The 18,170-nt window shown below is 32.6% G+C and overlaps 1 pseudogene; it reads right to left on the bottom strand.

Moving 5' to 3' along the window:
• Positions 1-528: 528 nt before the first annotated feature.
• Positions 529-646, bottom strand: LOC112477830 (annotated as a pseudogene).
• Positions 647-18,170: the final 17,524 nt, after the last annotated feature.

The raw sequence follows: 18,170 nt of genomic DNA, 5'->3' as shown, positions 1-18,170 counted from the left end.
TAAGTTCTGCATTTCTATATTTAGTTTTCAAAATGTGAAAAAACATCTCTGAGCTTATATTTTATTTTAAAAAATTCTTACTACTTATCATAGCCTTAACTTTGCTATCATCTAATTTTCAGTTAGTAACTCAATTTATCTTCATAGTAATCTTGAAATGCATACTAGTGTGATAATCATTATCATACCCATTACATATATGAGGAAACCAAGGCACAGAGAAGATAACTAATTTCACTGTGATTTCCGAACTAATGAGAGATAGGGCCGGAACTGAATTTACGTAATACAACATCAAGTTAATTTTTTAATCCATAATCAATGCTGATTTTTTTCTGTGCACTGCTGCTTTATTGTGATATTCAAAATAAAGTAACAGGGTAAATTCCATGTCACTCCCTTTTTTAAATTTTATTTTATTATTTTATTTTTATTTATTTTTATTTTTTTAGGTGAGGCAAACCTTGGTTGACCTCACAGATTGCAGGACCTTGTCAGCTTACAATCCCTTATTTTTTTTATTTTCTACACCTACAGCACCTGGTCTTCCTAGGTGCTCTCCCATCCAGGTACTAACCAGGCCTTACCCTGCTTAGCTTCCGAGATCAGACGGATTGGGCTTGTTCAGGGTAGCATGGCCATAGACTCATTTTCTCTTTTTAATAATGAAATAAAGGAGACTGAGAAAGGTTAAATAATAAACTAGTTATTACAGAATCAAAGTACAGAATTTTTCTAAATTCACTATTTTTTTTCTTATAGTAGCATATTACAGTTAATGTTTATGGCTTTGAGAAACCATACATATACTATGACTATTATGTAATTATTTTGACTATCAGAAAAGCATTATTGAATACATCTTAATATATAGTATCACGCTATATTCCTTTAGTAACAATAGGTTTTTAGAAGTTTTCAATTCCAAAATAAGCAAAAACATCCCCAAATATACATTAAGAATAAGACATCGATGTATTGGCACCCTAATACCTTTTAATCAAATTAGTTGTCAAGATCAATAATGTTCTCACTGGAAATAAAATCAAAGAAAATTTTGATTAAAATTATTTAATTAAATTGTGTACAAACATACACATGAAAAATTATAAACCGGTAAATGAGAAAAACAACTTGCCAAATAGTACAATCCTATTGGTGTGAGTATATGTGTTTGTGCATGTTTATAGATATATGTGCAGAAAATGAAAGTTGGAAGACTAAATATTTAATAGTCATTGTTTCTACTGGTTAAGTTTATATCATATATTTTGATAATTTTTGTAATATTTGACTTTTTTTTTTTTTATGATGACATTGGTTAACAAAACCCAGTACGTTTCAGATGTATAGTTCAACACTAAGGCATATATATATATTGCATTGTAATGAAGCTACATTATTTGTTTAGGACAAATAACTATATAATAAATAATTATATATACATATGTTTTACCAATCAAAAACACTGAAGTATAGAAATAACTCTCATCATTTTGTATAAGAATTAATACATGTATGCATGACCGGGAGAAATTAATATCGAGGTTAGCGAAAATTTAACATAATTTATTTTTCTTTTGCCACATTTTTCCAAATCAATTTATCTAGAACATCACATGGTTTGGTAATTGTGCAAAGCTTTTATTGTTATTGTTAGGTAAATAATATTCAACAAAACAAAGAAGAAAATCACAGTATTAAGGAAGTAGTGGATAGAATTTATAAAACTAATAAGATTAGGAAAAAATAACATCAAGAGAACTATATAAAAACTTAAAGATTTCACTTTTGTTTTCATACATACAAAGAGACACCATACTCTTTATCACATTATAACATAGAAGGCATTATATGACATAATTTCAGCATATTTAGAAATCATAAAAATGAGATGACATAATTGTTCTAATGAGAACTAAAATATTGGAATTAGGGAGTATCTAAGTATAATAGCAAGTTCAAAGAGATATTTTTTATTTAGTTTATGGCACAAAGTTTCCTTTATATTTTTAACTTCTACATCTATAATCCAATTATTTCTCCTTTTTTATATCTTATCTAAGGAGCTTGAGAACTCAACAGAATAAATATTGAGTTCATTCTGTATTATTCAGGCCTTGTTAAGGGTATCAGGGACCTCAAAAGTGTTATGAGGAGAGTATAACAGGGATTGGATCTTACATAATCAGGGGAAACGTGGAGCAGTCAGGATCTGGAACATAGGTAAAATCAGAGAAAGAATCCTCTGAAGGCATCAGAAAGCCAACCATGAACCAAATTGGGACTACAAAGGAACACTAGAGAGTGATGTCTGGGAGGCTGAGGTCTCTATGTGGTTAAGACTCAGGATCTAGAGCCAAGCATCCGATCATGGAATTGGGACCACTATTATTCAACAGGGTCAGTGGACAGGAAAAAGAGCTGAGCATGGACCAAAGAAGAGCAAGGAGCAGCCTGGGCTCATCAGTCATATCTGTGTTTCTTGTTACTACATCTAATTACAACAACTTTTTGTTAGTAATTATGACTGTTGCACTGTCAACTTCCAATTTCATGTCATTCCTCTTTCTTTTTTTTTTTTTTTTTTAATGAACTTTTACCTGGAAACATGAAGGAAAGGTGATCTTGGGAAATGTCATTCCTACTTAAAAAATGTCATAGTTTATAAACTACCAGTCAGAATATATAGAATATACAGTTACAATGATATCTACTGATAAATCACAACTTCCAGTGTTCTAGCCCTGGTTGACTTGCTCCCCCTCTCCCACCTCATTGATTCCAGCTTGCTCGTGTGGTTTTCTTGTGATGGCGGGCCATTAGCAAGCATGGAAATTGCTTAAAGTTACCAACAGGTGTTAGTATAGGGAGACCATGATGAGACTCTGCTTCATTTCTCCCCTGATGATGACAGGCCTGATGGACAGAGAGCTGAGTTCCTGCTCTATCAAAACTGTAATTGTGTGAAAATATGGTCTATTCCAAAGTGCTACCCTATTTTCTTTTTTTGGTTTACAAGTGGAGGTTTTTTATTTTTCTCCAATAAATTTTGCTACCACCAACAAATTTTCATTTTAGGGACCAGAATATTCCATCTTGGATTTAAACATAATAAAAAGGAAAGTAGAAATTAAGGAGTATCCTGACTTTGATATCCAGAAAGCTAAGCCTTTAGCTGTTAGAAAGGTTTTTAGTACATGAAAGAAATATTTGTGAGTGAGAGCTGGAGATTTGGGTCTCCCGTGGAGGCTTGAGAAAAAAAATCCCCTGGATTGAACAAAGAAAATAGATACAGACAGAGAAGATAGAAGTTCAGCCCTCATTTTGTGACATTAAGCTGAGCTTTGAATGAGAGGGCTGGAAAGAGGAGTAGGGAGATATTGGGAGAAGAAAGGCTCAAAAATGAAAATAAGTTTAGAAAAAATCCATGTAAAAAGTGTCTTAGACTTCCTTATCAGTAATCATCACGGTCTATTGTGATCATAAAATAGGCGAATGGCTACCCACCCTTAAATATGATACAAAAGTGTCAGCTACATACAAGCAAACTGAAAGAAGGTACAGGTCAACAGAGTCCAGCATGGAGTCCTGTATAGGGATCTAATAACATGAGAAATTCTTTAGCAAATATCTTCATAAGCAAAAACACAAGAGCAGATGGCAGACCATCTCATGTGACTGACTGAATGGAATTTAAACATGCAAATAGAGTTTATTTAAATGGAAATAAAGAAATGTTTTTTCTATATTTCTTGAATACTACAGTTATAGACACTGTTTTTTATCTGTTATATCCAGTGTACAGTTATCTACTACACTCTACAAGGCAATGAGTAGTTGAACAGATGGTATAAATTCAGCCTGTAAGAGTAGAAGGCTGAATTATTTTCCTCAGGAGACATTTAGTGATGTGAGAGGAAAGAAGAATTGCAAATACAACAGAGAAGAAGCAATTAGAGATAAAAGAATTTTCTTCTTGACACTGTATTTTCCATATATATATATATATGTATGGAAAATACAGTGTCAAGAAGACCAATGGATGTAGAAGATTAGAAAGATTAGAATTTCAAGATAGGAACTTGTCCAGTTGTGTTAAATAAAGGGAAGTTATTTAAAAGATTGATTAAAATACTAAAAAAATTGTAAGATATAAAAAGAAGTATAAGTCACTTGGTTATTCCATGTATTAGTCTGTTTGGGCTACCATAACAAAATAACACAGGCTGGGTAGCTTAAAAAACAAACAAACAAACAAACAAACAGAAATGTAATTCTCACAGTTCTGAAGGCTGGTAGTACCAGCTATGGACAGCATGGTCAGATGAGGGCCTCTTCTGGGTTGCAGACTGCTGACTTCTTGTATTTACACATGGCTAAAGGGGCTGGAAAGCTCCCAGTGGCCCTCTTTATAAGGACATTAATCCCATTCATGAGAGCCCTCTCTGCCCTCATAATCTAATTACTTCCCAAGGGCCCTAGGTCCTAATTGCATCACACTAGGAATTAGCACTTCAACCTATGAATTTTGGAGGAACACAAACATTAAGCCTATAGCACTGAGATATCTGAGTTAGCATTATGCTAAATTAGAAAGACTTTGCAAGCTGTTACAGAAAGGAGCACATGTTAAGGGAATGGTCACAATCAATATAAGAACACAAGTTAAAGAATCTGACTATTAAATACATGGGAAAATAAGAGAGTAATTTGAAAGAGAGAATATCAATGGATTTTTAAATGGAAAATTCGAAGTAAGAATGCATAAGATTGGCACACTAGGTATTAGAGAGAGAATTCATAAGTATGGGTATGATATACTTCAGGAAGCAAAAAGGGATAGAATTAATTTAAGGATGAGAAAAAAAAATCTCTTCTTTTGAACTCTTGCAGAAGTAGACAAATGGGTGTGGAAATAGATTACATAAAAAGAAAACATGGTGGAAACTGGTAAACCAAACACCAGTCGTTCTTAAATTCATAATAAAAAGATAAATGCATGAATGTAGATCAATCTGTGGTGGCAAATAACTGTGAATGCAAGTGAAAAGATTATGCTTAGAACAACCTTTATGAAAAACAAAGAAAAATGTAAGTAGGTAAGTTAATTATAAATTAATATTTATTAAATTTAAAAAAATCACAAATGAAAACAATTGCCAAACATAACTGCTTTAGGGCACTTATGTGACTATATCTCATTGTTTATGAAAAACTCTTCAGTATATGGCTCAGCATAGTTTGATTACTAGTTACAAGTTCTTTATCTACAAAATGGACATAATAGAGATCACATTTCCAAGGATTGTTATGGGAGTTAATTAATGTTTATTACATCTTCTAGGATACAGAATCTAATATCTGTTACTTACATTCGAACTGAGAACAATCTGAAAAACCTACTTAAATCCATTTGCCCATAGTGAATATCAGCAATTGGTCTAATAAATAAATAAATAAATAAATAAATCCCTTTGTACATACTTTTACTTTATAACTCTCTTTTTCTAAACCATAAATTAATATACAGATTATATAACCAAATACTAAGAAGACTGTTCTGCAGAACCAATTAAACTATTAGATTGAATCACTTAGGGTAAGTGAAGGGTTATTTCAGATTGTTCCATAATGCCAAAAGAGACAAGCCATAGAAGGACTATTAAAAAAACAAACAAACAGACAAACAAAAAACTCCAAATTACTTAAAGGGATAAATTATGTTCCTGAAAAAAAATTGTCATTTTAGAAAACAACTTATTATTGTAAAACCAACTGTGAGTCTCAGGGGCTTAATATATAAAGGTTCAAAAATTCCATAAAATTACCTCTCTAGTCCAGGATATATTGTGTTGATAAGTTCACCTAAAGCAAAGTTCTCCTTCAGAAAAAGTAATAAATATAATACTCCTACAGAAAAGTAATAAAAACTTTAGCTGCTTTAAAAATCAAATTTTTATAAATAAAAGCATAATTTACATTAATTAATTATAATTCATTTTGTCAATCCATAAAATTGTTGTCAACTTTTACTTGAGTCATCTTTGTGAGAAAAATTATTTAAATGCCTGAAATATTTCAACACTGTGGTATATATATAAAAAAATTCAATTGCTTGCCTTTCTTAAGATTAAAATGCACAGAGAGTAATATTTCTAGGGTATCTAAGACAATAGAGAATTAGAACTGACCTTACCTCTATCAATTACAGTGTGATAGAAAAGAAAGAGAAAAATCATCAGCGAGCAATTACCACAAAATCTTGCACTTGAATTTATCTCTTGCATTTTGTATAGCAATTTCAGGTGATTAAGTATGGCTTCCCCAATTTTATGATCATTGTGGAATTGAAGTCAGAAATCTAAGTAGAAATACTTCTTCCATCTCTTTCTAACCTGTGAGTTTGGATAATCTATTTCTCTTGGTGTCAGTCTCCTCCTCTATAAAGTAAGTTAGTAGTTTCATCTTAAGATGGGGAAGAATAAATTAAATGGAATAACATGTGAAACACCCACAATTATAAATAGTGCTCGATATCAATATAGTTGTGATAATTTTAGGGAACCGAGGACTAATTTCCAAGGAAATTAGGTAGGTAGAAATAAATAAATATATAAGTTATAAACCAAACATAGAAGCATATATATAAGGATGGCTCACTAAATTTTTATAAACTCATAAAAACTACTGACATTCAATAATCTGACAGGTAAGAACTTGGAAGTAATCACTCTGATACATCCAGTAACAAGAAGCTGAACAAGCTGAAAATAAACATATTTTAATGGACCCATTAGAGAACTGAAATCCAGGTCAAACCACCACCATGAAATCTGGAGAGAGAGGCAAAGCTGACAGATGAAGTTAGCCTACCAGGGCAGAAGCTGCTGCAGACATAATCTGGTAGGAATACTTAAATAGTAATTGTGATGAACTGCTTGAAAATGAGAGTGGGCTAGCATGAGAGTGAGAAACTCGTAAGGACAGTAGTGTTAGGAGATAACTACACACTTTCATAGGTTTTGTCTGAAGAATCCTGCCAGGCTTTTATAGGGAAGAACTAAGAAGAAATCTCCTTTGGGCTCTGACAAGAGGTAGGAAAAATGAACTATTGTGAAATAGGTTCAGAGAGCCACTATAGAAAACAGTATGGTGTTTCCTCAAAAAATTAAGAATTGATCTACCATATGATCCAGCAATCTCTCTACTGAATATTTACCCCAAAGACTTGAAAACACATATCCGAAAAGATATTTGTACACTGATGTTCATAGCAGCTTTATGCATGGTAGCCAGGATGCGGAAGTAACCAAAGTGTCCTAAAACAGATGATTGGATAAAGAAGCTGTGGTACATATATACAATGGAATATTACTCAGCCATAAAAAGAGATGAAATGCTGCCATCTGTGACAACACAATGGCCCTTGGGATAATCATGCTAAGCGAAATAAGCCAGACAGAAAAAGTTGAAAACCACATGATATCATTTATATGTGGGATATAAACCTAAAAGCAACAAACAAATAGGACAAACAAGCAGAGATTCATGGATATGGACAATAGATTAGTGGTTACTAAAGGGTGGGGAGGGGGGAGGAAAGAGGTATATGGGTTAAAAGTGGTAGAATATGTGGTGACAGAAAGAAATCTAACCATGGGCGGTGAACACACAATGCATATGCCTTACTGATGAATTGTACACCTGAAACTTACTGGATTTTGTTAACAAATGTTACTGTAATAAAAATAAAAATAAAAATACAAAGTTTTCTAAAACTAATGCATACCTAAGAGCTGGGAAAAAGACTTTACAAAAGCCTGATCCAGCTGGGGGAGGTCAGTTAGCTGACTCCAGGCCCGTCCAGCCTTCCTGCCTCACCTAAAGAAGTAGAGAAGCTAAAACAACTCTTTGAAGGTCACATCTCAAGAATATAAGCCTACAAACAGATTGAGGTTCAATAATGAGTTTGTAGGACGTTTCTCACGTCCGTCCTTTACCACTTCGCTGAGAAGTGAGCCTGAAATTAACAAGGGAGACAAAAGCAAGGACACTGGAGGAACTGGAAGCCTGTGGCACCTGTGAGTGAGTAGGGCTCAAAACTATGAAAAGTCTCATGATATAACTGTTTAAGGGCAGTGCAGAAAATTAGGAATGGTTGGAAAATTATTTCTATATTTGTTACTGCAGAAAATAGATATGTATTAAAAAAATAAGGCAGTTTGAATCACAGAAATATTGTTTAAACTCTATAGAGTTATTTAAGAACTTCTAAGCGAGGTTGTCATACAATCATAAGAAGATTTTTGTGGCAGCTTTTCAGAAAATTAATTGGTGTTTATTAAAACTATGATGAGTTAGATGATCAAGTGAGAAAAGATGAAACTTTGACCAGGGCAATGGTGACAGGTGGAGTGGATCCAGAGAACACAAGGATATATGAGATAAAGCTTACAGCAACTAGTAAATAAGTTTATGTATGAAATTAAGGTAATAGTGAAATGCAGTTTCAATCTTAGAGTTTCTGGACTGGATTACTAGATGAATGATGGCACTAGTTTGGAGAAGAAATTTAGAGAAACTGGATTTAAAAGAAAAGATGATGGTTTCAATTTTGGTCCTAGTAAGCTTAGGTAACTTTAAGATAATTCCATGGAGATTTCCAGTGGACAAATGAATACATGCTTCCAGAATTCTGAATTATCAGTGACAATAATATGGAACATTGAAGTAATAAAACCATGCAAAATGATAAAGTACTCAAGAAAACTGTAAAGTTGTATACTGACATTTAATTGGACACAGGAAGTCAGAAGGAGAATTTAGAAGGACTATTCTGGACAGAAGGCAAATAAACAAATGTGATGACAGGAAAGCTTAAAGAGCAAGAGAATTTTATACATAAACGGCCTACAGTGTCAAAGTTTGTACAGTCAAAGAACGTAAGGAGAAATTAGATTATTTTATCAAAGTTTGAGAGAATTTCACCATTAAATTTCTATTTTTGCTAAAAACTAAGATTATTCTATCATTTCTCTAATACTTGTTCTTTTAGAATAATTTAAAATTTTGCAAGCCAGTGAATGGCAAAAATGCTATGCTGGCACACTTTGTTCTTGGATACATTCCCTTCTTTGTTGACAATACAAATTTTTCCAGCAAAATGCTTTGATAAAATATTCAGAAGTTCACCTACAAAGATGAAAAAGATCATTTTAATTGAGAAACTGGGGTAAAGCCAATCAAAATAAAAACTGATGAGACCTACATAGAATCCAGTTCTATTTTTTAATGTTATTAGAGTGACAAATAGTGAGAGATTGTACGTTTCAAAAAAAAATGACCACATCATCATCTTTCATTCTACACTCTTATACAGTGTAACTGATACTCCTCCATACTTCCTCACTCCCCAGATGTGGTAGGACTTATAACCTCCTTGCAACCAATACACCAGAAGTAACTCTGTGCAATGCTTGGGCTAAGTTAGACAAAGCGATGCACGTTCTATCTTGTTCCCTGGACCACTTGTTCTTAGAACTCTAAGCAAGTTGTCCGGATCCCCTGAGCCCACCATGCTGAGAAAGTCAAGCTTCCTGTAGAGGCAATGTGGGAATGCTTCCTTCAACAATCCTAGTCCTCAATTCCTCCCAGTGCTGGCTAAAGACATGTAAGCAAACAAGCTTTTTGGGCATTCCAAAATCTCAAATTTACAACATTAAAGTGTTCTAGTTGAGCCCAGGTATGAAACAAGGATAAGCCACCCCTACTGCCATTTCCAAATTATTCTCAGAATCAAGGGTGCCAGTTGTCTATCTCATTGCCTCTCAGTTACAAATTCACTCTTTTTGCCTGCTGTCTGGTAATTGGAACAGGTTCTTTCCATGTTCATCATTTAATTGCTCAATTTTGCTAAGTCCTATGAGTTTTTAAATAAAAAGTCTCTTTCTCGTTGTACCTTTTTAGACACTCAGCTCTTATATTCCATGCACCTTGTATGTAGCTCTGTCCTAACACTTACCAAACTGCATTTTAGGTTTATTTGTTCTTTTGGTACATGTGTGCCCCAAGATATAAATCAAGGATTAGCATAGTGTCTGATACCTAGTTTAATACACATTATTGGAAGAAAAATGAATATATAAACAAATGAATAAAATTACAACTTTTATTCACTTCATATTCCTAGGGCCTGTACATCAAAACCAATGAGCTATAAAGACAATTATAATTAAAGGAGAATATAAGGTTGACACTATATTATAAAATAAAGTATTTCAAGTATGTACTATAATACACACCTATGAAATTTGAAAAAATGAAATAGTAACTATCTAAATATTAAAAATATATTTTGTTTATATGTATCATATGATTGAAATATTACATAAATTAAATTCTAGGTTATCATTTTTAATGAAAATAGAAAATTATAAAAAAATTAAGAAATCCTTATATTACCATTTTTTAACTTTTATCCATGGAGTTTAAACCTTATACAATGGAAGCAAAATAAATGATCTTTTTCCATGTTAATTTTAAACTTTAAAAATTAAAACAAAAGTTATTGTATAATTAAGAAAAACACATTGCATCTAGAGGCCTTATTCAGAGATAGCGAAACTAGAAAATCTCAGTATTTTAGAGAAAAAAAAATTGAGAAATCAAATAACTTTATTTCTGTTCTTTTCTCTGTTCTTCTTTATTTTCTTTCCCTTTCTTTCTTTTCCTTTCCTTTTCTTTTCTTTTTGTGACTCTATTATATGCAAGATGACCAGGTGAAATAAAATAATAACTTGCTTATTTTTAAGTCATAAAAAACAGATTATATTCCTGATTCTACAACAGTAATGTGATAATAGAAATGTTATTTAACTGTTTGGGTTTCTAATTACCTCACCTGACAGTCAGGTGTGACATCACTGCCTGTATTGGGTTGTTATGAGAACTAATAGGACAACTTAGGTAATGTGAACTGTGCCTGATATAGAGAAAACACTTCTTAAAGTCAAATAATTAGTCACTGGGCCGAAGGGGTAACAAGATAAATAGACATTGAAGCTGACCTCTAATAATATTGGGAAGAATAGAGAAAATAATGAGACTTGCCTTACACACCCCATAGGTTTGATTAAAAAAACGAAAATAAATAATGTAACATAATGATTAAATAAATAATGTATATGGTGGTCTGCTAATACAGAGTAATATTATTTCACAATAGAAAGGACACAGCCTCAGGAGCTTAAGTTGAGTGTTTTTCTCTAAATAAATATAATACATCATAAAATAATATTAATGATCATATTAATAATATCAGTTTTAAAGGGTCTATGAGGTACCACTTTAAATCGCTCTGAGGTCTTAACAAAGATTTTATAATCACACTGTTGGCTTCACCTTTGTACCATGTTTGCCTGACAGTGGATTTATCCTCTGTCCAAAAGTCATTTCTTAATTTTGCATAATCTGCCATCTGGAGAAGATAAGAATGAGGAACGTTTTTATTTTCAAACACATCAATCCCTGGCTCCTTCCTATTCATTTAACAGTTCTTTCTCTAGATTACCTCTCTCCTCTTACATTTATCATAGGCTGTGAAATGAAACCAAGTGATTCTCAGGCCCCCGACTGTCTAAAAATCTCTTTACCAGATCAGAAGCTTCACTAAGAAATTGCTTTCATTTTCTGTTACTCTAGATGATGGAGTTCCAAAATCTTTCTGCTACTATATAACAAGGGTTCTCTTTTTTGCTAGGTTTTAATATCATTTTTCTGATTTTGCTTTAAGTTTGTCCCAAAAGCCTCCTTGAGATACTTCAGGCTTCTACTCACGCTCTTCTCAAGACTCTCTCTTGACCGGTGTCCCTAGTGCCCTCACTATTTCTGCTCACTGCCTTATCCCAGAGCTAATACCTTATGCTTGAGTTGTTAGAGCAGCAACTTCCTCCCAGGTATCAAACTGTTTTCCAAATCACCTTAAAACCAAGTGGATTTGAACATCAGCAATTATTTTATTTCTATCTAATCTGCTAAGTGGACCAGACTTGGAGAAAGTACCTAGTCTCTGCTCCATGAGGTATCAGCAGGTGAAGTTGGAAGGCTAGAGATGGCTTGACCTTAGCTATTGAAATCATCAAAGTGTTTCTCATGCAAGTCTGATAATTGATGCTGACACTTAGCTGGGAGCTCAGGGCTATGTATTAGTCAGCAGAACTTGCTATAACAAAATATCACAAACTGGGTGGCTTAAAGAACAGACATCTATTTCTCACAGTTCTGAATGCTGGAAAGTCCAAAACCAAGGTGCCAACTGATTAGGCTCCTGGTGTAGGCCTTCTTTCTGGCTTTCAGTTGGCTGCCTTCTCACTGTACCCCCTCATAGCAGAGAAGGAATGTTCTGGTGTCTCTCCTTCTCTTTATAAAGGAACTAACTCCATCATGGGAGATTGCCCCTCATAACCTCACCTATACATAATTACCTTCTAAAGGCTCTACCTCCAAACATTGTAGCATCAGAGTTCAACTTCACCATATGAAATTTGGGGAGATGCAAACATTTGGTCCATAACAGATTGTAAACCAGACTTCCATGTAGTCTCTCCAAATTGTTACTTGATTTCTCACAGCATGATGACTGGGTTCCAAAAATGAGCCTCCTGAGAGATCACAGCAAAAATACATGGCACTTCTGTGGCCTAGCTTTGTGACTCACTTTGCATCACTTACACCATACTCTCTCTTTTGGGGCAGTTCCACCCTGTTGATCCATAATAATTGCCAAGGTCCCCTTTTACCTATAGTGAGAAATGATGAGGTCCAAGATAGCATGAGAATTTCTAAGAAAGAATGTCCTCCTACAAATATGAAACACACACTCTTTTTAACAGAGAGCTTTATATATATATATATATAAAGAAATAATCAAGGACGTGTTAACATGTATGCCATAAGATTTCAGAGTTGCTATTGACCTGTAGCTATTGTGTGACTTTCGTTTTGCTCCTTCTAAAACAGGAATGTTGAAAGTCCTTATCCTATGCCTAGGCCATTATTGAATAATGTGTATGTGTGTGTGTGAAAGGGATAGATTACTTGTCTCTTTAGTTCACAGGTCTTCAGACTAAAAGGAAGTACTTGAATAGCAGTATTGAAGAATTGAACTGAAGGAGCATCATCTATACCTGAAGCCTACCTAGATGATAGAATCATAAACTTCAAACTGCTATCGTAAGGGCATGAGCCTTAGAGTTCCTAGGGCAAAATTCAACTATATTTTGCATGTGAGAGAGTAATGAATTGTTATGGCCTGAAGGCAGACTGTGGCTAATTATATTTTTCAAAGAATCTTCCACACGATATTTCATCTCACATGCTTTTCTTAACATGCTAAATTGGCATTTCTCTCATCAAGTGTTGGGTTTTATGTCCCTTCTCCTTGAATCTGGGTGGAACTTGGCGAACAGAGATGGGATGCTATGTGACTTACAAGGCTACATCATAAAAAACCTTGCTAATTCATTTTATCTCCTTGGGATACTCACTCACTTGGGAACCCAGAAACATGTTGTCAGAAGGCCAAGTAGCCACATGACAAGAATATGTGCAGATATTCCAGCAGGCAGCCCCAGCTGAAGTCCCAGCTGACATTCAGCCTTCACTGTTAGGCCAAATGATCCATACAAACATTCTAATCTCAGCTGTCAAATAACTTCTGCTTTTAGGCGGACCCAGCTGATGCTATATGAGAAAGAGCTGAGCTATTTACATGGAGCCCCTATCACACTGCAGAATTGCAGGCAAAATAATATTATTGTTTTCACAATCTTGAGTTTTGTGATGTTCTGTTATGCAGCAATGGTAAATAGGACAGACAATATCAACTAACACAAATAAACTGCTATATTTAATAAAGAGATTTCCTTGTATCCTCCCATTAATCTGGAATTACGTAATTTCCTATGATATTATTATTTGGTACATTTTGATTAATTAAACTATTATTTCATAATCTCAAGTAGCATGATTGTAAAATTCAAACCCAACGAATTAAACTAAGTAAATAAAAAGTGGGGAAAGGTATAGATTTATTGAACCTATAGATTTATTCTATCTAATCTAGAAAATTTATTTTACCTAGACAGATGCCAACAAAATATGTCACAAGAAGATCCTCAGGCATAGACTATTAGGCAACCTAAACTTGTATTATTGGCATTATTATACAATCATATTATAAATGTCATTTAGAAGTACTTAAACTATAGATAAGGCCTTTTTTGCCATATATATTCTTGATTTCAATAACAAATCTAGCTAAAAAAATTTTTTTCATGATTAAGTTTACATTATTTTATCCTGAGAGAATTAATGTTAAAACGTACATTTAAAAAAGTGATAGAAATACAAAATATAAGTAGTACAATCTAAAGAAAAAGAAATTACATATAAATCTACACATAGTAGTTAATGTGAAAAAATACTGAGATTTTAATTGCCAATACATTCAACATAATTTGAAGTTAAAATATATACATTTTTATTCTGGATGTTAAGTTTTTTTCTCTTTCTTTTCATCCATTCTTTCAGCTTCTAAGCACTTCCTAAAATTGAAGAATTTCAGATGCTACTGCCAGCTGCAAAATTTTTGCCTTTCTAATTTGCAGACATCACTCACTTGGTAACACTTCACACAGCTGTCTACCCCAAGCTGAAATGACTTTCCGATTTCTGAACAAGAAGTAGCTCCACAAATAATGGCTCCAGACTAAGATCTTTGGCAGCATAGTTTTATCCATCAGGCTTGGAACAAAGAAAAGTTAAAAAAAAAAAGGTTTTTAATTTTTATTAAGTGTCTACATTTTGTTCTATCAAGTGATAAAGAATGCAATTAAATATTTGCTATATAGCATTTCACACATATATCTTAGTGTCTTTTATCTCATTTCTCTTCCCTTGAGGTTTTATTATAGAGGCAAGATTTTATTTTTTTTTTTCTTTTACTTTTTCTTTTCTCCTCAGGAGAGCGTCACTATGATTCTGGAAACATTTCTCCTCTTTGCTGTTACAATCAAAATTCATCTGGTCCTTCAGGTCACAATTAATTGTTATCAGCTTGAAAAAGTTATCAGAAACCTGGATTTAATGCCTTGTGATTATGTTAACACTTTTAACATATCTCAGGCCTCTTTTCTAATACACTGTATATGGAAAGTTATTAACTGAAAAATAAAAGTGCTCAAACAATTAAAAAGCTTATCATTCAGAAAACCACTAATAATAATGATGATGATAACAATAGTAATAGTAACAGCTGCATCTACAATACAAAGTAATAGATAAGAGTCAAAGAATCTAATGAGACTGGAATTACAGAATAAGTGAATATCACAATTTTTTTGGCATTAAACACACAAATTAACAGGAACTAAAGCCTTTCTATCATGATGATAAAATATCCTAGTCAATTAGTATTTTAGAAAAATATTTTATTAGCAAAGAAAAGATAAAACTAAAACAAAAATGTTGGTAAGTTCTTGGGAGCAAAAAAGGCGGTGACCATTTCAGAATCCATCATCTGTTTGATGGCTATACTGTTTTGGGATTGTTTAACTATGAAAATATAAAATAAATTTTATGTAAATAATGCAAGATGTTTCCCAGTTAGATCAGAGACAAAAATGTACCATCAGATGAGATAGTTTATTTCTAACTTTCTTCATTTTGCCAAATATTAGCATTTCCATAAAACCCTACGTTTCTATAATTCTCTTTTACTTTTACCGGATTTGTTATAAATTGTACTAATAAATAGGCCTTAAAGTATATTTAAAGCTAAAAAGAATAATAGCAAACATCACTGACAACTTCGTATATCACAAGTCTCTGTTAACTTTTTAACAAAACTAAAGAAAATCTAGAAAAAAATTCACTGGCACTTTGGAAATCAACTTGAAAAATATTATTTTTTTCTAACACTGAGTAGAAAAACTGACTCTCCAAGTGCATTTTAAATTCAGTCTATTGCATTCTCAATAATATCTTAAATATGGGGCAATTATATTTCTCTCTTAAATCTTCTGACTTTTCACAATGGGAATATTAAGCAAAATTGTAGATAGTTCTCAAAATTGGATTGCACTTTATCCTGCTCTCCAGACCAAAACCAAGATGAGCTGAGCTTACCAGAGTACTCTATGAATATGAGAATATTTTATCAAAATAAGAGAAGAAAAGGAAACAATATGTCTTTTCAAGGACTAGCAACTATGCAAATGTCTTTCAACTGCCCCTTTATGATAGAAGCACAAAGGAGGGGAGAAGTCTTAGAAGGAGAATTGGCAGGACCATATTACTCCAATTCAAGAATGATGTTTTCAACTCCATTATGTTCAACTGTATGAGAAAGCATAACTGCTGCCTAACGGCTAGCTTTCTTTCACAAAGCTACAAATAAAACCGTTCAAAACTTGGTAGAGTAACTTTTCTCTGTTGATATTCTTTGAAATTACAAGCAAGTTTAGTGTAAAAGACACCCAAATCTGTACACATTTGATTCTTTTTTTCTTTACCACTTTTTCTTTGTGAATAAATACAAGAAATACTTTTTCAGTCTTATACTACATGCCTCATATCAGATAAGGAGCAGATAGTCCTGCCTTAATCCTACTTTGATATATTTTTTTTCTTTTTCCAAAGACGGTAACTGGGATAAAGAAACACCATATCTTGAGCATTGTATTATAAATTAGGAAAGTGAATTTATAGTCATCATCATTGGGCTAGATTTTGAATTATGACTTGTCACAATAAGCCATTACTTTATGTGTGTTTATTTTTTCACCACTTGTATATAAGCCATATGAGGGCAGGGAGCTTTGTTTTATTCATAGTTGCATTCCCAGAAATTAGAACAAAGCTTGAAAGAGAGTAAACACTTAATAAATATTTGTTTAATTAATGGAAAAAAATGAATTATTGAATAGATAGATGTACTAAATTCATAGTTCATATTAGATAAATGAAGTATATTTCAATGCCTCAGGATTTCAGGGCTTAAATGTCTTAGAATAATTATTTTAAGAATATTGAGAATTAACAAAGGAAGTAACACCATATATCATTTTTAAAAAATGTGGAAAATACAAATACCATTCCTAAAGCTCGTGTTAATGGATGATTTAGTACAAAAGTACATACTGAAGTATTTAAATCATCAGTCTATACCAGTCAAGACTTCTAGGGCATCCTGTAATTTATGTATGCCTAGGATATCAAAAGATAGACTATTTATCAAGTATTTAAATATAAATTACAAGAATAAAGATGTTAATATTATGGCTTGAAAGACCCAGAATTAAGATAAGGTAAAAGCTAATTTCACAATGGGTAGTAAATGGTTATTATGAGATTTTGAACAAGATGAAATTTTGTAAATTATGCTCAAGTAGAGTTTGATGAATTCATATATTTCAAAACCACTCTTGAAAATTGTGTAAACTCAAGGGTTTTAATGTGATGGAACATTTCCTCAGAATGGTCCTTGAACCACTGGATTGATTAAATTAGTATTTTCATCTGGTTTGTCATTCATTCAATTTTTAAAGACTTTTGATAGAGATATTAAAAATATTACTTTTTTCTCAAAATTGTTTATTTCCCATGCATTTAATATGTTAATTTATACATAATCCAAAAAAAAAAAACCTGTTTTTTAAATATACTCAGAATTTTTAGTAATTTATTTGAAAAAATATTTATTTTAAACTGGAAGAAAAAAGTTAAAGACTCCAATTTTAGTTGCTTTAGTAAACAAAAAATTAGATTAACTGAACATGAATTTAAAAAGTCTAAACAGATGCATAAATAATAGAAATTATGTTGAAAATAGTTAATTTAACTTGCTCTTTGGCACTAAATAAATATGGAACATCTATGTAAAATTAGAGTAGCCTCCAGGAACTAGGATTTATAGATGAGTACTTATACAAAGTCTTTCCCAAGACGATTCAGAAAAAAAAAAAAAAAGAATAAAAAATTAACTTTAAAGATTCCTTTTAGGCTAAAGATTCATGTTATTCAAGATCTGATAGTGTTAGAGTAAATCCCAACGAAGCAACCAAGCAGCAAATTGCAAGAGAAAGACACAAGCTCTATAATTAGCCATG

Source organism: Pteropus alecto, unplaced genomic scaffold, assembly GCF_000325575.1.
Source record: "Pteropus alecto unplaced genomic scaffold, ASM32557v1 scaffold13, whole genome shotgun sequence".
In the NCBI taxonomy this organism is placed as follows: domain Eukaryota; kingdom Metazoa; phylum Chordata; class Mammalia; order Chiroptera; family Pteropodidae; genus Pteropus; species Pteropus alecto.
This window is presented reverse-complemented; position numbering and strand designations above follow the sequence as displayed.